The sequence below is a fragment of the Balaenoptera acutorostrata genome, chromosome 6 (genome assembly GCF_949987535.1).
Source record: "Balaenoptera acutorostrata chromosome 6, mBalAcu1.1, whole genome shotgun sequence".
Taxonomy (NCBI): Eukaryota; Metazoa; Chordata; class Mammalia; order Artiodactyla; family Balaenopteridae; genus Balaenoptera; species Balaenoptera acutorostrata.
In genome coordinates, this window is record NC_080069.1 from 41,722,076 (window position 1) to 41,744,873 (window position 22,798).

Below are 22,798 nucleotides of genomic sequence, written 5' to 3' on the forward strand. Positions count from 1 at the left end.
TGCTGGTTCTATCAAAATGTGTTTTTTCTCAAAGTAAGGTGATATACAACTGGGGCCTTGAAGGAAAGGTAAGTTTTTTATAGGAAAATAAATATAGAGAAGGAAAGAAGATCAGAGGCAGAAAGAAAAGAGTAGAAGATGGAGAGGGAGAAGGCTAGACAGTGGTCAGGCCTGACGGTGGCTATAGGTCCCAGAACCCCAACCAGGAAAGGTAGCAGGCTATTCATCATGCATCCTTTTACAAGTAGCTGGACCTGGCTCCTGAACAATGCTGAATAATATCTAGGGGCTGCACATCAAAATAAAATAAGTCCCAGACAACCAGATACCAGAAAGAGATTATTTCTTGAATGGCCCCTGAGATTCCAGGTTTAGGGACAGTTCTATGATAATTATCCAAGAAGCTGAATACAAGTTTCCCCACTCTCCGAAAGTAAAGATTTCCTATCAAAACTTTCACAAGCAGAAATGGTGTAAAGCAAGAATCAATTACCTTAAGACACATCTTGCTGACAGGGACGCACAAAATAAATGGAGATAAAACACAGATGCTCACAGACACAAAGGGATGGCAGCTTGACGCTGAGATGCAGAGTGTAGTTCCTGGGGAAGGAGCTTGTGGTGCCACTCTCGCCGCTCGAGATGGGGTACATGCTGCCTCTATAACGGCTCACTGCAAAAAAACACTGATGCTATTTTCGCTTTTCACCGTTTTTTGTAAAAGCAAAAATACTCCTCAGATTTCTTTTAGTTAACAAAAACAGGTACTAATGTAGGTCTTTTGTAAAAGTGACGTGGCACAAAGCGAGCTTCTGAAAAGCAAGGGATACCTGTATGTATTATTATTCTGTACCCTGAATACTTCATTCTCTTAGACTTTCTTTGATCTTGGGTCTTGGCTTTGTGTCCAACTGCCAAGGGGTTTAGGTAAAAGTGAAAGAGAGCTTCCTTACAGCTACTGAAGAGGTATTTGGAGTAGTAGGTGGGCTAGGAGAGTGAGGAAAATGGGAATTTGACGGCTGTCTAAGTTTCAGAGCTCAGGGACAAGGCTCTTTCCATTGCACATTATTTTAATAAGTTTAGAAAAATGGTTGTGTTTCAACAAAGCACTGTGGAAACATACAGTACTCTTTCTCAGTCATGGTACATACAGGTAGAGAGGACATTTGTTTTTAAATGTCCAGTCACATAAATTAACTGGATCTCCAGACTTTAATTTTGAAGGAAAACTAGACTGGCTCTAAATAATTGAAGACAAGCAGAGAAAACATCTTAATAAAACTTCATAATTTGACTCGCAGTTCCTTGAGCCATTAGTGCTTACTTTTATTAGGTACATGATTACCAAGTGATTGGTGAGTATCAGTTAGTAACCTGAACATTTATAGGGCCTTTTTATCTAGCTGAAAGCTGACTGTTTATTAGAACTACTTTCATCCATCTTCCCCAACCTGAATTGCCCATTCATCCTCTGTTATTTTCTATCTTTTTAAAATATTATTTTTGTTACAAGCATGCCCCCAAAAATGCCATACGTTTGTATGGTGCACTTCACAGAGAACTTTCACAATAACTATTGAATCTATATTATTTAGCTTGAATTTTAAATTAAACCTGTCACTGTAAATCCCTAGAAGATAGTGGTCGAATTTATGTAAATTCTCTTGATACAGTTCATAATCAATAATACTTTTGATGATGATGCGTTTTTTTGGGTAAAGATATATCTGATTTTTAAAATGTACCATAAGCAAAGCCTTTTCAACTCTGTTCACAACATAAATTTAACCACACAGGAAAGAGTGGTTAATATTAATGAGGAAGATGAATGAACTAGGCCAAGGCAGCCAAGACTGTTCAATATTTGCAATTCTATAGTTTACATTTGTTAACAAGTTTAATTAATTTGGTGAATATTCAGCTGTGGGCAAGTCACTTACTAGTTCTCTGAAACCACTTTGCCTTGAAATTATTAAGAGATGTTTAATTGATTTAATTTGAACTAAGAGGACAAGGCTGAAATACTTTGCATCAAAACAGAAGCTTCACTAAAATGATTTGATGTACCCTGAGCCCTATAATCTGAAAAGAAGATGAACAAAAGCACATTAACCCTAACTGCCTGGTCCAGAAAGCCTCCTGAATGAGATGGGACCAACCAAGGAACTCTGTTTCAGCTGCTGCTGCTGTCACCTTACATAACTTTACATGTTATTTCTGCAAACACTTAATAGCTATACCAAAGACCAATTCCCCCAAATGGGTACAAATCCAAAACAATTTTCATTTCTTTATTGTATCAACTAACAGACTGAGTGTATTTCTTACATGAAATATAATTGTTATCATCATTTATATTTTATATTTTATTTAATTTTAATGGCAATATATTCACAAGGTACAAGAATCAAATAATATATAAAAATATACAGTAAGAAGTGTCACACTCACCCCAGTTCCCATCACCACTCCAACAGGTAGTCACTTTTATTAATTTCTTCTAATCATTTTAGAGTTTCTTTGGCTCTAGAAGCAAACATGAATATGTATTTTTATTTCCTTTTCTTTTTTCCACAAAAGGTTGCATGTTATATAGTCTGCTCTACACTTTTTTTTTTAACTTAACAATGCAGTTTATCCTGGAGATCTTTTCATATCAATTTTTCTTTGGTTTTTGTTTTTAACGGCTATGTGCTATTCCATTGTATGAATATGCCATAGTTGTTTTTTTTTTTAAACTATGTTCTTGTTGATTTACATTTGGGTTGTTTCCAATCTTTTGCTACTGCAAACAGTGCTTCAGTGAGTAACCTTGTTCATTCACTGCAATGTTTATTCTAAGGCCATGCTTGTGAATGTTTTAATCATCACAGCCATTTTATATATTACCATTTCATAACATTTAAGCATGGCTAAATAGATGCAGCCACGGGAACATAATGAGAACCAGAAGAAACAAGCACCTTTATGCTGTGACCTACATCTTATATATCAGATGCTAGATGCAAACTACCAACCTCATTAAGGGCTAGAGTCCTCATATTCATTATTTCCTCTTTTGACAAAAAATTTTTTTTTAATTTTTAAGAATTCATGGGTCAGGCTCTGTTCTAAGCACTGGAGATACTGCAGTAAATAAAGGTGGCAAAGTCCTAATTTTATGGTACTTATATCCTAGTAGAGAGATGCAGAAAATTTATAAATAAATACATAGCAGCAGCCTTTCTCTCTCACAAAAACCAGAGGAGACCAGGTACAGGTTAAAATTTAGAAGGCCCTGGTGAGTAAATTGCCCTTCATGTCCACAGTTTAGAAAGAGACAAGCAGTTGCCATTAAACCTCTGGCTTCCCTAGAGCTGTGACTCATACATTTTTTAATTAACTGTGGACAAATTTCTTGCCTGTTTATGGTCACACTCCCAATTGAGAAAACTCCATATTATAGAAATGTTGATTCTCAAAATTAATCTATACAAATATAATGCAATTCCACTCAAAACCTCAACAGGATTTTTCGTAGAACTTGACCAACTGATTTTAAAGTTCACCTTGCCCTACCTGATATGAAATATACTATAAAGCTACAATAATTAAAACAGTATGCTACTGGTGAAGAAATATTGATGGGCAAGGATAGAAAGTCTATAAACATTCTAATATGTACAAGAGAATTTAATACTAAATTGACTGAAACTGCTGTTTTTAGAGACCACAAATGGCTGAAAATTGCCAGTTGTGTATGGTACAGTCAAAGGTACAATAACATTTTACATAGGGTAACATTTTACATAGATAAAAGACAAATTAGCCCCCAGAATCAACTGTCCATTTTGGGAGAGGGGAAATTTGGTTAGATCCTTATCTCATACCAAGCATAAAAATAAGTTATTTTATCAATTGTATTAACAATGTAAATATTAGAAGTATATACAAAAATATATATTAGTTAAGGTATTTAGTGGCTGTAACAGATAAATCCCCAAATCTCAGCAGCTTAAAAGTCACGCAAAAATCAAAACACGTGTTTCTGATTGTGTAGCTCTTCTCCAAGAGGTGATTCCGATCCTAGCACTTTCCATATTGTGGTTCCACCATCTTCAATATATAGCTCCCCATTTCTCCCTGGGGGTTATATTCCTTACAGACAACCAAAAGGAAAAATAGTATAAAAGATCGCACAGGCAAGTCACGGAAAATGGCACACGTTCCGTTAGCCTCTGTCCACATTCTGTCAGCCAGAACTCAATAGCACAGCCACACCCAGTTGCAAGGAAGGTTGGAATATAAAGTCTGGCTATGTGCTCAGAAGGAAAAGGGAAAGAGTTGACTGAACAGCTAGCCTGTGTCCACTTCATCTATACATTTTTATGCAGAGGAAAACTAGGAGCATATGTTTGTGGGCTTGTGGTAAGGAAGATTTTCTTAGGCCAAAAGTGAAAAAATGAAAGATTGGCAGACTTGACTTCATAAAGCAGAAAAACCTAACCATAAAAGACACCATAAGCAAAGTTTAAAGGACAAATGAGAAACAGGAAGAAAATATTTATAACATATAAAGCAAAAGATTAACGTTGCAGAATACAAAAGTTACAGATGGCCAATAAATATGTGAACAAGTGCTCAATCTCACTAGAAATCAGTGAAATTCTACTTTAAAACGAGGAAAGGATATTTTTTTACCCATCAGATTTGTAAAAGATCTCTAAATGTTTCAAATATCCAGCAATTCCTCTTCTAAATATCTATCTTAGAGAAATGTTTCCCAAAATGTTCAAAGTGAAATGAAGAATTTTGTTGTATCATTTACAATAATAAAAAATTGGAAACTACATAAATGTTCATAAAGAAAAGAATGGTTAAATAAACTTCACTACATCAATATAATGGAATATTATGCAGTAATTTTTTAGGTAGACATAGACACACAACATGGAAAGTTCTCCAAATATACACTAAGTGAAAAAATAAGTCACAGAACAATATATACAACATGGTCCTAATTTTGCATATATATGTATATGATTCCTATATGAATATTTAACTGTAAATGTGTGGAAAATAAAATATTAAATATCCTGAAGGATACACACCAACCTGATAAGTGTTTTTTCCCCAAGGAGGGAAGCAAAATGACAAAACAGGAGGGAAGATTAAAGGGGATATTTTCCTTATATAATCTGTTTTCTTTGAATTTTATTAGAATTATATAAGGTAGTACTTGATTTTTTTAATTTAAAAAATATTTTATTTTCCTTTATACTATAAAATACAATACACAAATACTATACACAATAATTTGCTAAAACTAGAGCAATATAACTGAACACGCTTGCTTATATTTTTATTGAGATATAATTGACATATAACATGAGTTTCCAATGGTTAACATAATAATTTGGTATTTTTATATATTGAAAAATAATCAAAATAAGTCTAGTTAATATCCACCACCATACTTAGTTAAAATGTTTTTCTTGTGATGAGACTTTTTAAAAAAAAAATTTTTTTTAAGTAGTTGCTCTTTATTTTATTATTTTTTTTTAATTTATTTATTTATTTTTGGCTGTGTTGGGTCTTCGCTTCTGTGCAAGGGCTTCCTGTAGTTGCGGCGAGCGGGGGCCACTCTTCATCGCAGTGTGCGGGCCTCTTCACTATCACAGCCTCTCTTGTTGCGGAGCACAGGCTCCAGACGCGCAGGCTCAGTAGTTGTGGCTCACGGGCCGAGTTGCTCCGCGGCATGTGGGATCTTCCCAGACCAGGGCTCGAACTCGTGTCCCCTGCATTGGCAGGCAGATTCTCAACCGCTGCGCCACCAGGGAAGCCCTAAAAAAACTTTTTTAATTGAAGTATAGTTGATTTACAATGTCATGTTAGTTTCAGGTATACAGCACAGTGATTCAGTTAGACCCATATATATTTTTTTTTTCAGTTTCTTTTCCCTTATAGGTTATTATAAAATATTGACTATAGTTTCCTGTGCTCTACAATAGATCCTTGTTGGTTATCTATTTTATATATAATAGTGTGTATATGTTAATCCCATCCTCCTAATATATCCCTCCTCCATAACCATAAATTTCTCTGGATATATGCCCAGGAGTAGGATTGCAGGATCATATGGTAACTCTAATTTTAGTTTTTTAAGGAACCTCCACACTGTTATCCATAGTGGCTATACCAGTTTACATTCCCATCAATAGTGTAGGAGGGTTCCTTTTTCTCTGTATCCTCTCCAGCATTTATTATCTGTAGACTTTTTGATGATGACCATTTTGACCAGAGTGAGGTGATACCTCATTGCAGTTTTGATTTGCATTTCTCGAATAATTAGTGATGTTGAGCATTTTTTCATGTGCCTGTTGGCCATCTATATGCCTTCTTTGGAGAAATGTCTATTTAGGTCTTCTGCCCATTTTTTGATTGGGTTGTTTGTTTTTTTGATATTGAGCTGTATGACCCATTTGTACATTTGGAAATTAATCCCTTTTTGGTCACATCATTTGCAAATATTTTCTCCCATTCTGTAGGTTCTCTTTTCATTTTGTTTATGGTTTCCTTTGCTATGCAAAACTTTTAAGTTTAATTTGGTTCCATTTGTTTGTTTGTTTGTTTTGAACTTTGTTTTTTTTTTATACAGCAGGTTCTTATTAGTTATCTATTTTGTACATATTAGTGTATATATGTCAATCTCAAGCTCCCAGTTCATCCCACCACCACTACCACCCCTGCCCCCACTTTCTCCCCTTGGTGTCCATACGTTTGTTCTCTACATCTGTGTCTCTATTCCTGCCTTTCAAACCAGTTCATCTGTACCATTTTTCTAGATTCCACATATATGTGTTAATATACGATATTTGTTTTTCTCTTTCTGATTAACTTCACTCCCTATGACCGTCTCTAGGTCCATCCACATCTCTACAAATGACCCAATTTCGTTCCTTTTTATGGCTGGGTAATATTGCATCATATATATGTACCACATCTTCTTTATTCATTCGCCTGTTGGTGGGCATTTAGGTTGCTTCCATGACCTAGCTATTGTAAATAGTACTGCAATGAACATTGGGGTGCATGTGTCTTTTTGAATTATGGTTTTCTCAGGGTATATGCCCAGTAATGGGATTTCTGGGTCATATGGTAATTCTATTTTTAGTTTTTTAAGGAACCTCCATACTGTTCTCCATAGTGGCTGTATCAACTTACATTCCCACCAACAGTGCAAGAGGGTTCCCTTTTCTCCACACCCTCTCCAGTATTTGTTGTCTGTAGATTTTCTGATGATGCCCATTCTAACTGGTGTGAGGTGATACCTCATTGTAGTTTTGATTTGCATTTCTCTAATAATTAATGATGTTGAGCAGCTTTTCATGTGTCTCTTGGTCATCTGTATGTCTTCTTTGGAGAAATGTCTATTTAGGTCTTCTGCCCATTTTTGGATTGGGTTGTTTGTTTTTTTAATATTGAGCTGCATGAGCTGTTTATATATTTTGGAGATTAATCCTTTGTCCATTGATTCGCTTGCAAGTATTTTCTCCCATTCTGAGGGTTGTCTTTTCGTCTTGTTTATAGTTTCCTTTGCTGTGCAAAAGCTTTTAAGTTTCATTAGGTCCCGTTTGTTTATTTTTGTTTTTATTTCCATTACTCTAGGAGATGGATCCAAAAACATATTGCTGCGATTTATGTCAAAGAGCGTTCTGTCTATGTCTTCCTCTAGGAGTTTTATAGTATCTGATCTTACATTGTGACGGAACATTTTAGGAAGTGCAAAATAATAATTTGACTCTGGTTTCTTATTCCACGTGTAAGGAACTTGGAAATTGCCACTCCCTTCTAACAAGTAAAAAGCAGAACATACTGAAACATAAGTAACTCTTCTAGGATTTCTAAGAAAGATGAGGACACAGAGCAAATAGCTACCCACAAGACTGGAGACACAGACAGGTGAATACAGGGAGTCACCGCTTATTAGAGCAGACTCATAAGTGGAAACCTCCAAAGGAACAGTGCCAGGTAAGAAAATCTGAACTGTAATTGACAAGTTGCTATAGGCTAGGTATGGACAAGTCTGAGAGTAAAACATCAGGGGACCCAGTCACAGGGGGAATTTTGTAAGATTTACCCCAGGAGCTCTACCAGGTCCTCACAGTAAATTAAGAGTAAAACCCCTCATGCTCTGGCAATGGGAAGGAAAAAGGAACCATATTGAAATATGCCAGGACTTCCTTGGTGGTCCAGTGGTTAAGACTCCACGCTCTCAATGCAGGGGGCCCGAGTTCGATCCCTGGTCAGGGAACTAGATCCCACATGCTGCCACTAAGAGCACACACGCCGCAACTAAAAGATCCCACATGCCACACCTAAAGATCCTGCATGCCACAACAAAGATCCCGCACACAGCAACGAAGATCCCGCATGCCGCAACTAAGACCCAGTGCAGCCAAATAAATAAATATTTTTTTTGAAAAAAAGGAAAAAGAAATATGCCAGAACACTTTGTTCTTCTTAACAAAGCCTGCCCTCAGGGGAAACTTAGTTAACCAGAATCTAACCTGCTGGAGTATTATCACCTCCTCCCTGAGTCAGCTCTAGCCTTCCACATTGGAGAAGAGAAATACCCAACTCCAGCCCAACTCAAACTACAGAAAATCAAAGCTAAAGGAAAAAATTCTGAAAGAAGCCAGAGGGGGGGGAAAAAAAAAACACCTTACTTACAGAGGGGAAATGATAAGAATTAAACCCGATTTCTCAGAAACCAGGCAAGCAAGAAGAGAGTGGAGTGAAATATTTAAAGTGTTGAGAGAGAAAAGTCACCAACCTAAAATTCTGTACCCTGCAAAATTATCCTTCAAACATGAAGGAGAAATAAAGACTTTCTCAGACAAACAAAAATTGAGAAAATGTGTTGCTAGTAGACCTGACTTGCAAGAAATGTTAAAAGTTTTTTAGAGAGAAAGAAAATATGTCAGAAACTCTGATCTACATAAAGTAAGGAAGAGCACTGAAGAAGGAATAGTGAAAGTAAAATAGAAACTATATTACTGAGGTATAATTGAACATTAGTTTCATGTATACAGTGTAATGATTTGTTATTTGTATATATTGCAAAATGATCACCACAGTAAGTCCAGTTAACATTCATCCCCATCATGATGAGAACTTTCAAGATCCACTCTCCCAGCTACTTTCAAATATGCAATATAGTATTATTAACTATAGTCAGCATTCTGTACATTACATCCCCATGACTTATTCATTATAACTGGAAATTTGTACCTTTTGATCCCCTTCACCCATTTTTATTATTCTTAATTGATCTAACCGATAAAATTTTTTGTTCCAAATAATAATAGCAAAAGTGTATTCAGTTATGTATATATGTATATGCTTGTATATGCCTATATATATTCATATATATATGTATGTATGTACATATGTGTGTGTGTATATATATATAGATATATATATATGAATGACAGCAATGATACTAGGGATAGGAGGAAAGAATTAATATTATTTTGTTATTATAAGGTACTCATCCTACCTAGAAATGGGAATAGTGTTATCTGAAAGTGGACATGAATTAGTTGTAAATGTATATTGCAAACTCTAGGGAAACCACTAAAGAAAAATTAAAAAAGAAGTATAACTGATATGCTAAGAAGGAAGAGGAAATGTAATCATATAAAATGCTCAATTAAAACCACAAAAAGCAGAAAAAAGAGTGGAAGAAAAAATGGGAACAAAGAACAAGGGGAACATATAAAAAACAGTAACAAATATGGTAGTCATTAATCCAAATATACCAATAATCACTTTGAATACCAATAGCCTAAATGCACCAATTAAAAAATAGGAATTGTCAGAGTGGATCAAACACACTACCCAACTATATGTTGTCTACAGGAAATCCACTCTAAATATAAAGACACATACAGATTAAAAGTACTTGAATGGAGAAAAATATACCATGCTAACACTAATCAAAGTAAAGCAGGAGTGGTTATATTAATGTCAGACAGAGCAGACTTCAAAGTAGAGAGTTATCAGGGGACTTCCCTGGTGGTGCAGTGGTTAAGAGTCCGCCTGCCAATGCAGGGGACACGGGTTCAATCCCTGGTCTTGGAAGATCCCACATGCCATGGAGCAACTAAGTCCATGTGCCACAACTACTGAGCCTGCTGTCTAGAGCCTGCGAGCCACAACTACTGAGCCTGCATGTCACAGCTACTGAAGCCGTGTGCCCTAGAGCCCATACTCCGCAACAAGAGAAGCTGCCGCAGTGAGAGCCCACACACCACAACGAAGAGTAGCCCCCACTTGCCGTACTAGAGAAAGCCCGCACGCAGCAACTAAGACCCAACGCAGCCAAAAAATAAAATAAAAATAAAGTCATGAGGGATAAAGAAGGGCATTACATAACAAGATAGGAGTCAATTCTCCGAGAACACATAACAATTCTTAACATGTATGTACCTAAAACAGAGCTGAAACTCTATGAGGCAAAAACTGATAGAACTGCGAGGAGAAATAGATGAATCCACTATCATAGTTGGAGGCTTCAACACCCCTCTCTCAGAAATAAACAGATCCAGTAGGCAGAAAATCAGGAAGGACGTAGTTAAACTCAACCATACTGTTAATCAACTGAATATAATTGACCTTCATGCAACAACAGCAGGAAACACACACATTTTTCTCAAGCTCACATACAGCATTCACCAAGATAGACCACATTCTGGGCCATAAAACACATCTTAACAAACTTAAAAGAACAGAAATCATATAATGTCTGTTCTCAGACCACACTGGAATTAAACTAGAAATTAATAACAGAAATACACCTGGAAAATCCCAAAATACATGGAGGTTAAACAACACTCTTCTAAGTAGCATATAGATCAAGGAAGAAATCTCAAGAGAAATTTTAAAATATTTTGAACTACATGAAAAAGAAAACAAAAATAATCAAAATTTGTGGGATGCAGCAAAAGCACTGCTTAGGGGGAAATTTATAGCATTGAATGCACATATTAGAAAAAAAGAAATGTCTAAAATCAGCAATCTAAGTTTCCAACTGTGAAAACTACAAAAAGAAGAGTAAATTAAATCCAGAGTAAGCACAAGAAAGGAAATAATAAAAATTAGAGTAAAAAAATCAATGAAATTGAAAACAGGATATCAACAGAGAAAATCAAAACCAAAAGGTAGTAAAATTGAAAAGATCAGTAAAATTGATAAGCCTCTTGCCAGGTTAACTAAGAAAAAAAAAGGGGGAGGGATACAAATTACCAATATTTGAAATGAAAGCGGGGACATTACTACAGACCCCATGGAAAAAAATATTAAAGGAATAATATGAAAAACTCTATGCCCACAACTTTGATAACTTAGCTGAAATGGATCAATTCCTTGAAAGACACAATTTGCTAAAGCTCACACAAGAAGAAATAGATGATCTGGTAGGCCTGTATCTATCAAAGAAGTTGAATCCATAATAAATAACCTTCCAAAAAAGAAAACACCAGGACCAGATGGATTCACTGATGAATTCTACCAAATATTTAAGGAAGAAATTATACCAACTCTCTATAATCTCTTTCAGATGATAAAAGCAGAAGGAATGCTTCCTAACTCATTCTATGAGGCCAACATTACCCTAAAACCAAAACCAGACAAAGACATTACAAGAAAAGAAAACCACAAACCAATATCCCTCATGAAAATAAATGCAAAAATCTCCAACAAAATATTAGCAAATCAAATCCAAAAAAGTATAAAAGTAACTCTGTACCACAATACCAATTCTGATGTGCAGGTTTTACCCCTACACCAAGCTATTCTCTGATACCAGTTGGGAGCCTACAGTTCAACTCAATTCTAAGACAACTGAATTCTGATACTATCTACCCAGGGGTAGCATCAGATTCCACAAGTTAAGAGTTCAGTCCCACAATACTGCCCCCACTTCAGATGACAATTGTGTGAGTCCAGATTGTTACCTGTGCTTCCAACAGACAGACTATAAATAAGTTTCCCATGACCCCTTTCTTGGATTTGATTAATTTGCTAAAGCAGCTCACAGACCTCAGGAAACCAGTTTACTAACTAGATTACCAGTTTATTACAAAGGATATAACTCAGGAACAGCCAGATGGAAGAGATACGTAGGGCAAGGTATGGGGAAGGGGCAAAGAACTTCCATGCTCTCTGAGCACACCACTCTTCCTAATTCTCCACATGTTTACCAATCCAGAAGCTCTCCGAACCCCCTCCTTTTGGGTTTTATGGAGGCTTCATTATACAAACATGGTTGATCAAATCATTGGTCATTGGTGATCGAACTCAATCTCCAGCCCCTCTCTCCTCCCCAGAGGTCTGAAGGGTGGGACTGAAAATTCCAACCCTCTGATCACATGGTTGCTTTCCTCAGCAACAAACCCCCACCCATCCTTAGATGCTTTCCAAAAGTGACCTCATTAACATAACAAAAATCACCCTTATCACTCTCATCACCTAGGAAATTCTGAAGGTTTTAGGATTTCTGTGGCAGAATAGGGACTAAGACCAAATATATATTTCTTATAAATCATAATATCATAACAACCAAGTAGGACTTATCCCAGGTATGCAAGTCTGATCCAACACTTGAAAATCAGTTAATGTAATCCATCACATCAACAGACTAAAAAAAAAAGAAAAGAAAAACCACATGATTAAATCAAGAGAAGTAGAAAATCATTTGATGAAATCTAAACCCATTCATGACAAAAACTCTCAGGAAGCTAGGGATAGAGGGAAACTTCCTCAAGTGGATAAAAATTATCTGTTAAAAAAAAAAAAAACTACAACTAATATTGTTAGGTAGCTAGTCAGACATGAGCAGGTCCTGTCCCATTCTGGAAGGGCTCTCATCTTTCCCTCCCCTACCTGGACACTGGTAATCAGAACATGCCCAGAGATCTTCCCTTTTCTAGTCAAGGACCACCACTTAATTTCCAGCCTTATCAGGACTAAGCAAAATAAAACCACCAACACAGGTTGGCACAGGCGCACCAAGACCTAAAAGGTGACTCAAGGTAAGCCGGGGCCCATTATGCCATATTTACGGTAACCGCCCCCCCCACCCGCCCCCGTGGTTTTGCTTGGGTGCTTATGGGTAAGCACCTGCGCACTAAGGGAAAGGTTATATTGATAAAACCTAAAACTGTCAATCAACTTGTCAGTCAAATTACGTAGGACGTGGGGAGGGACTGCCACCACTCTTAAAAAACCCAACCCTACCCTCACTGCAGGGCTTCTTCTGGTTTCCAGACAGTCCATTCTCATCCTTTCTCGAGCATACTTTCGCTTTGCTCAATAAAACTCTTGCTGCTTAAAACTGCTCTACAAGTCTCTACTGAATTCTTTCCCTCGAGAGGACAAGAACCAAAGAATCACCATTTCACTGGTAACAATATCACGTTTAATGGTGAGAAACTCAAAGCTTTCCCACTAAGATCAGGTACAAGACAAAAATATCCCCTCTCACCACTCCTTTTCAACATGGTACTGGAAGTCCTTGTTAATGCAGTAAGACAAGAAAAGGAAGTAAAAGGTATACAGATTGGAAAGAAAGATATAAAACTGTCTTTGTTTACAGATGACATGATCACCTATGTAGAAAATCTGAAGGAATCAACCAAAAACTCCTGGAACTGATGAGTAATTAGAGCAAGGTTGCAGGATACAACATTAATAGATAAAAGCCAATCATTTTCCTATATACCAACAATGAGCAAGTATAACTTGAAATTAAAAACACAATACCATTAATATTAGCACCCCCAAAATGATATTCTTAGGTATAAATCTAACAAAATATGTATAAGATCTATATGAGAAAAAATACAGAATTCTCATGAACAAAATCAAAGAACTAAATAGAGAGAGAGATTCCACATTCATGGACTGGAAGACAATATTGTCAAGATGTCAGTTCTTCACAACCTGATTTATAGACTCAATGCAATCCTAATCAAAATCCCAGCAAGTTATTTTATGGATATCAACAAACTGATTCTAAAGTTTACATGGAGAGGCAAAAGACCCAGAATAGCCAACACAATATTGAAGAAGAGCAAAATTGGAGGACTGATGTTACTCAACTTTAAGACTCACTGTAAAACTACAGTAATCAGGACAGTGTGGAATTGGCAAAAGAATATATAAATAGATCAATGGAACAGAATAGGGAGCCCAGAACTAGAACCACATAAAAAAAAAAATTGAATCTAGACTTTACACCCTTCACAAAAATTAACTCAAAATGGATCATAGACCTAAATTTTAAATGCAAAACTCTAAAATTCTTAGACGATAATATAGAAGAAAACCTAAATGACCGTGGGTATGGTTGATGCCTTTTTGGATATAACACCATTAGCATGATCCACAAAAGAAATCATTGATGAGGGACTTCATTCAAATTAAAAACTTCTGCAAAAGACAATGTCAGGAGAATGAGAAGACCAGCTAAAGGCTGAGAGAAAATATTTGCGAAAGACACATCCAATAAAGGACTACTATCCAAAATACACAAAGAACACTTAAAACTCCACAATAAGAAAACAGCTCAACTAAAAAATGGGCTAAAGAACTTAAACAGACACCTCATCAAAGAAGATATACAGATGAAAAATAAACATATGAAAAGCTGTTCCACATCATATGTACTTAGGGAATGCAAAGTAAACAACAATGAGATACTACTATGTACCTGTTAGAATGGCCAAAATCTGGAACACTGAGAACACTAAATGCTGGTGAGTTTGTGGAGTAATAGGAACTGTCACAAATTGCTGGTGGGAATGCAAAATGGTAAGCCACTTCGGAAGACAGTTAGGTGGTTTTTTTACAAAACTAAAAATACTTTTACCATATGATCCACAATCACACTCCTTGGTATTTACCTGCACAAAAACCTGCACATAGACACGTGTAGCAGCTTTATTCATAATTGCCGAAACTTGGAAGCAACCAAGATGTCCTTCAGTAGGTGATTGGATAAACTGTGTTACATCCAGACAATGGAATATTATTCAGCACTAAAAGAAATAAGCTATTGAGCCACGAAAAGAAGTGGAGGAAAATTAAATACATATTACTAAGTGAAAGAAGCCAATATGAAAAGGCTACATACTGCATGATTCCAACTATATGACATTCTGAAAAAGGCAAAACTATGGAGATAGTGCAAAGATCAGTGGTTGCCAAGGGTTGGAGGAAGGGAGGGATGAATAGGCAGAGCACAGAGGATTTTAGAGCAGTGAAACTACTCTGTATGATATTATAATGGTGGATACAATTGTCCGAACCCATAGAGTGTACAACACCAATGAACCCTAATGTAAACTATGGATGTTGGGTGATAATGATGTGTCAGTGTAAGTTTATCAGTTGTAACAAATGTACCACTTTGGTAATGGGGAAGGCTATGCATATGTGGGAACAGGGAGTTTATAGAAAATCTCTGTATATGCCCCTCAATTTTGCTGTCAACCTAAACTGCTCAAAAAATAAAGGTTTAAAGAAAAAAGAACAATTCAAAAAAATTATGTAACTTGCATACATATTTTTCAAAAGACAAAAGGCAGACTGGGAAAAATATTTGTAACATGTTAAATGTGATTAATATTGTTCATATGCAAAGAACACCTATACATCAATAAAGAAAGAAGCTCAATAGAAAAATCAGTAATAGATTAGAATAAAAACTCACAAGATGAGAAGTGTAAATGGAGGGACTTCCCTGGCAGTCCAGTGGTTAAGACTTCGCCTTCCAATGCAGGGGGTGCGGGTTCAATCCCTGGTCGGGGAGCTAAGACCCCACGTGCCCCATGGCCAAAAAAACCAAAACATAAAACAGAAGCAATATTGTAACAAATTCAATAAAGACTTAAAAAATTGTCCACATCAAAACAAATCTTTAAAAAGAGTATAAATGGAAAATAACTATAGTTTATGAAAAAATACTCAGCCCCATGAGTCATAAGAAAAATGACTTCCCAAGTTAAGGCTTCCCACACCATACTGTCCAACGGCCTGACTGAAATCCTGCCACCAAGGATCCCATAGGAGGAGATGGAAACTTGGGGCCATCAGAATATGTTTAAAGAAGTGGTCTCCCAAGAAATTAGGATTTACGAAGAAGGAGGTGAGAGGAAGCAGACAGAAGCAGCTTCAGGAGTAAGATGTCAGAGAGGGCAGGGGCTAACGAGACAAACCCTTATGTATGTTAGCTAATATTTCTGGCTCCATTTTGTTGATTCTACCCTTGTTTTTCTTTCTTTTTTCACTCCCAGTTTGGTTTTCATAGGCTGCTTTGTTGTACCTTATTAATCTTGTAAACTGCCTTCCAAGCCTTGAATATTTTTTTGAATAGATAATCAAGTGAATGGATAATTTACTCATCAAATGGTGAAATGAATGAGTGGTTGAACAACTGAATGTGACTGTTTTCAAGAAGAGAAGTTTCCTCGAAGTGATTTGGTGGGATGGAAATGTCATATATTCTGAGAAAGAACTGCTTTAGCATCAATGGACAATAACCTAGACCTCAGATTCCCAGAGAAAAGGATGCATGAGGATTAAGAATTATACCAGTTGTTTAAAGGAGTACTGGCCCTGTGTCAGCAGCACTCACAGCCCTGTTAAGATATATATTGTGACTGAAAGTGTAGAAAAAGAGTAAGTTATAGTTAGGATAAGTTAACTGCTATAGCAAATAAGCCCCCAAATGTATAATGGCTCAAACTCAATAGAAGTCTATTTCTTGCTCATGAAACAGGACTGAGTAAGTGAGCAGGCTGGCCAAATAGTCATTCAGGGAGCCCAAGCTGATGGAGGTGCTGCCGCGTTCAACGGGTGGCTTCTAAGTTTGCCCTGGGAGTCAACTCATTCTAACAAGCCAGAAGGAGAAAAGAGAAAGGAACTTGTGGGAGGTTTAGATGGACCAAGCCTGGAAGGAGGACATACCAGCTTCAGATAAAACTCAGGCACATGACCACACCTAACTAAAAGGGAAGCAGGGAAACACAGTCTAGCTGTGTGCCCAGAATGAAGAAGAGAAGGTGGATTTGGGTGAGCCCCTAGTATTTCCTGTCACAGATCATTAGCAGACCTAAAGTCAGACTTGAATAAAGAACCTCAATAAATTCCAAGCTCTGCGCTGTGGTTCCCCTTCTCAGGAGACTGGGAACATGTGCCAAACACCTGTGCAAGAGTTACTTTGGTCATAAATTGCAGATGAGAACTCTACTTCCTGAAATTCCACTACCAGAGGCTTTCTCAGGGAACTCTCCCATCCCAGTATAGAAAGGCAAAAAAAGCCCATCTCTGCAATGTATTTTAAGAGAGTCACTGTGGCATCAGGGAAAAATCAGAGATGGAAGGTTGACTCTACTTGTAAATAGGGGAGACTTTTTTGTGCAGCCTTGTGGATTCATGGAGAGAATGTCATGCTGATGTCAATCTTTGTTAAACCACCAATCAATCTCTTGCAGAAGCACATTTTTAAAAAAATATATTATTTCTATTGTTCACTTCTGCTTGCTCTGGTAAGGCTATTTCCGCACTGAGTGGGAGAAATAAAAGAACAGCTGTACCACATCTCTTAACCATGAACCCTAGTAGGCACCCATTTTGCTAAAAAGAAGGAATCAATTTTTAGTTTCACAAGAGAGAAATAAAGCCCATTTAAAAGGAAATATTAAGAATGCCTATTTAAATGCAAATTGAACTACAGCATTTATATGTGTCAATTAAAATCCCTCGAAGAATTTTCTTGAAATGTTAGCATTTTCTTAGGTGAAATTTTTGTTTTAAAGAAAGAGACTCACAATTAAGAGTCGTTCTGAATTTCATGGCACTTTTTAAAAAAGTAAATCATTGGTAGTTCTGGTAACATTAGACTTAAGGAATTGATATAGTCTCAGCATGAAAAACATGATGACTCCTTTGCCCATCCAAGAAAGGTCATACCCATGATTTTGCCCTTGCTTGCACCCTGTCAGAAGAACCAAGGTGAGCAGTGACTATTGATACCCATAACACAACCTAAGAATAATAAAAAGCTCACATTCACTGAGTATCTACTGCCTGTGCCAGGCATTTTTTATTTCACATTATGTCAGTTGGTCTCCAGCATCTCCCAGAGAGAGAAGTGGGTAAATGTTATTATCCTATTTTAACAGATGAGGAAACCAAGTACCAGAGAAGTAGCAACTTACCCTCAGTCTCACAACTAATAAGTCGTAAATCCAGAATTCAAAGTCAAGTGTGTGTTATTCCAAAGCCCATACTTCTAATCACTCTTCTAAGCTGGTTCACGTATGTCTAGCTCAGTCTCTTCCCAGTCAGATGCTTTTCCCATTCTGTATGGAGGTCAAGACTCCTTGGGCTGCTCTTGAAAGCTGTGGGTCTTTTTCAATGCAGTAATAGCAGCCACCAACCCTGTTAAGAAATTCTAGGTAGTGGCTGGCACCATACCATTTGCCTGGCCTGCCATTTGAGTCTGTCAATCTCCTCTTCCAGTCAAGAAAGGCTCCCATGTTATTACACACAGGGACATGATTAGCCTTACTGGATGTACAAGGAATCATGGCAAGATTCAAGGAAAGTCTGCCCACCAGCACCCACTACTTTCCTCTCCCCACAACTTTCCTACAACTGTTCACTGACCCAAGAAATTCCTTTAATAAATGATCAGGTCTTTAGTCCACAGTTATAGGGTAGAATGATGGTAGAGCAGATGTGAGGTAAGGGAAACAAATTACCTTAAATTTATACCAAAAAACCCCCAAAAACCTGACAATAGCAGATATTTTTGCAGATAAGATTTTTATGTGAGAAGAGGAGAAAGGTTGGCAAATAATACAACAGAATATTTGCTGCCACTGCCCTTTTCCCAGACCATGACAGACATCACTAATAGAACCCAGCACAATTTCCCTCTGAGCATAACAATCCTCTCAGCATTGCACTCTAATAATAGTTGATACATAGGATTGGCCCCAATTTATCCACCCCAGGTATAAAAGGATGCAGGAATCCTTCTGCATAAAAAAGTGAGTGTTCTAGGGCCACTGAAGTTGGCAAAGGCTGTGGAAAGGAGAGGCTGGGATCTCCATGACATATTTGACTGACTTCCCAATTTTGCCTTCAATCTATTAGTATCCCAAGAGTCCTAACACTGCTCATGAAAGGCATCAGTGAATAGAATACTAAACTATGTTCAAATAACCCAAAAAAAGGAAGGAAAGGGAAAAAGAGGAATAAAAATCAGAGGGGAAAAACAGAACACAAATAATAATATGGTATGTCCAAATCCAAATATATCAATAATTACATTAAATGTTCTAAATACATTGATTAAAAGACAGATTGCCAGATGGACGATGGATTTAGAAAGAATAAAAACATGAGATTATATGCTGTCTACAAGAAATTCACCTCAAATATAATGACATAGGTAGGTTAAAGTGAAAAAAAAGAAAACAATATACTTTATGAAAATTTTTGCAAAAATACAAAACAAAATATTAGCAAATGGAATCCAGCAGCATATATATATAAAAAACATGCACCTTAACCTGTTCAATATGCAAAAATTCACTGTAATCCATGATTATAACAGTCTAAAGAAGAAAAACCACATGATCCTATCAATTTATGTCAAAAAAATCATTTGAAAAAATTCTGTATTCATTCATGACAAAAACTCTCAGCAACTGAAATAGAATGGAACTTCATCAACCTAATAAAAGGTACTGTTATAGGCTGAATTGTGTCCCTTGCAAAATTCATAATTGGAAGCCCTAACCCCCAGTACCTCAGAATGTGACTGCATTTGGAGATAGGCTTGCCACCTCAAAGGTGGCAGGCTGTGATCTTATAGTGGTTAGTACTCTGCATTGTGGAGATAGGGCCTTTAAAGAGGTGATTATGTTAAAGTGAAGATTAGGGTAGGCCCTAATCCAATCTGGATGGTGTCTTTATAAAAGGAAATTTGGACACACAAAGAGACACCAGGGATGTGCACCCAGAGGAAAGACCATGTGAGGGCACAAAGAGAAGGCAGTCATGTTCAAGCCAAGGAGAGAGGCCACAGAAGAAACCAAATCTACTGACACCTTGATCTTAGGCTTCCAGCTTCCAGAACTGTGAGAAATGAATTTCTGTTGTTTAAGCCACCCAGTGGGTGGTACTCTGTTATGGCAGCCCTAGCAAACTAACACAAGATACCTACAAAATAATACAGGTACCTATAACTAACATCATATTTAAGGATGAAAGACTAAGTAGTCCCACAGCCCCCATCCCAAGATCAGGAACAAGGCAAGAATGTCTGCTCTCCTACTCTAGTGTGAACAAGCAAATGAAGAGGAGAGACCGTGATTTATCAAGATAATCTATTCCATAGATGTTATCTCATCCCCTCACCTCAGTAGCCCACACCAGACCAACTCCAGCACCAACACACAAACACACACACAGACACAAATCACACCTATTATCTGAATGTCTTTGTTAAAACTAATTTTCAGCCAAATTATCAAAATAGTTGCCTCAATTTGCTTTGAGTGTACAGAGGTAGTCTTGGGCATAATGAGAAGAGGAAGCAGGGAATCAAATTAACAGCAAAATTATGAGATCTGCAAAAAGGAAAATTTTTTAAAGAAAAAAGAATTTTAATGTGCTCATATATGAAAATTGCCACCCACACACCCCTGCCATGTTGTGGAGGATCAGGGTACATTTCTAACAGCATTATGTTCTCTGGTCATAATGTAATTATCTGTATCACAATTAAAGAAAAATAAAATATGATAGTTTAAAAAGCATAACTCTTCTTAGAAACTTCAGTTTTTTGTTTTTTTTTTTATAATTTTTTTTTTTTTCCCTACTTTATTTATTTATTTATTTATTTTTGGCTGTGTTGGGTCTTCGGTTCGTGCGAGGGCTTTCTCCAGTTGCGGCAAGCGGGGGCCACTCTTCATTGCGGTGCGGGGACCGCTCTTCATCGCGGTGCGCGGGCCTTTCACTATCGCGGCCCCTCCCGTTGCGGGGCACAGGCTCCAGACGCGCAGGCTCAGCAGCTGTGGCTCACGGGCCCAGCCGCTCCACGGCATGTGGGATCTTCCCAGACCAGGGCTCGAACCCGTGTCCCCTGCGTTAGCAGGCAGACTCTCAACCACTGCGCCACCAGGGAAGCCCGAAACTTCAGTTTTTGACAGTTTATTTGGAGGTTTATTTTCTCCCCATGTATAATGTATCTGAGCCATTTAGAACTATATCTACCAAGTCCCACTTCATAACTACTCTTGCAAGAAAAGAATTTCACGCAAAATGTGAAAATTCCAACTGGAGACATTACATGTAGGGTACTTAAGCTATGATAGAGGAGATCTACAGCTATATGTTGCCCTAGATGGACATGGGGAAGGTAGTTAAAAAGAAAATAAGGATTGTGTTCTGAGGTTGTGTTTTCCCCTGAGGCTCTTTAAATAATGCCTTTACCTGTTCCCCATTTTCCAATTGTCTTCTCCAGCGCTGTGGCCATAATTTAGCAGTATTATGTGCTGTCACTTCTGCATTAGTAAACACCAGGACTTGCTGAGTAATTACAGAATAACCTCATAATGAAATGCAGTGAAGAGTTCTAATTACATTTTAATGTTGCTTAACAACTATTCTACTTTAAAATGAGAATTTTCCAGCCATGTATCCTAATGAGTTATCAGAATGCATTACCCCCCCACACACAAAAAATGTACAAATGAGAAGGTAAACATAGAATATTACCACCAGTGGGCATGTGTGTGGGAATATTTATATTCAAAGTTAATATACTACATTAAAAATTATTAAAATAAAAAAGCACACCAAAATGCTGCAACAACTACAGGGTAGGATTTTTTTTTTTTTTGAAAGCTCATATTTCACTTTGAAGGAGGAAAAATGCTAAATTACTCTCCAATGCAGGAGAATACAGTTAAAGCTGTCTTCTTCTGAACGTAGGACAAATACAAGTTAAACTAAGAACGTCCACACCTTCTTATAAAAACACAGAGCTACAAGAACACTAACTATGTGATCTAGGAAATAAGGCTTTCCATTTACTTTATTCTTTAAAAATCTGCCAAGAAGAAGTACTCCTCCCATATTCTATTGTTCTACTGTCTTCGTCTGCCACAACATCCTTCTAAGCACTTACGTAAACCCCTTAGATGCTGACCTAGGTAGACATGGTGAAAACCTGTTACACATTTCTCATTTCATACCACAGGAAGAACGTCACAATCCTCCCTCTTCCCTTACATTACCATAATAAACAGGTCCAATCCGTTTTGTTTTCAGAAAAGACCGAGCCCCTGACTCTTCCACCATTACCTGCTGAAATCTTCTCTAGTTCCTCCTCACACTTCTGTCAAACCATTTAAATTGCTACTTCTACTCATAATGCCTAATTAATGCCCTTTCAGGTATAAAATTTTAAAATGCAATTACGTTGAGCCCAGTGAGGTCATTGCCTACAGAATTCTGTAAAATATGCTTCAGTTTTGCTCTTCCTATCAGCTTATGCAGAGCTAACACAAGTATTGCCATTGACAAATTTGAAGCCTTTATTTCCATTATCCAAGCTCTTGTGTTATTAGGGATAAGCAACCCTGAGGCTTGGATATCTCCTCCCATGCAAGCATCTATCCAACACTCACAGGAGAAGTTGTTGATGCTGCTATTAATGAAGGTATTTGTTTAC

At 37.2% G+C, this 22,798-nt stretch overlaps 1 long non-coding RNA gene across 1 annotated transcript in view; it reads right to left on the reverse strand.

Moving 5' to 3' along the window:
* Positions 1-506: 506 nt before the first annotated feature.
* The window catches only part of LOC130708330 (uncharacterized), a 28,292-nt gene continuing 6,000 nt past the window's right edge, over positions 507-22,798 (reverse strand). The window contains exons 2-3 of the long non-coding RNA XR_009008548.1: positions 2,452-2,526; positions 507-673 (exon numbers count right to left, since the gene is read on the reverse strand). This is a non-coding gene — a long non-coding RNA (uncharacterized LOC130708330). The remainder of the gene's footprint in view (positions 674-2,451; positions 2,527-22,798) is intronic.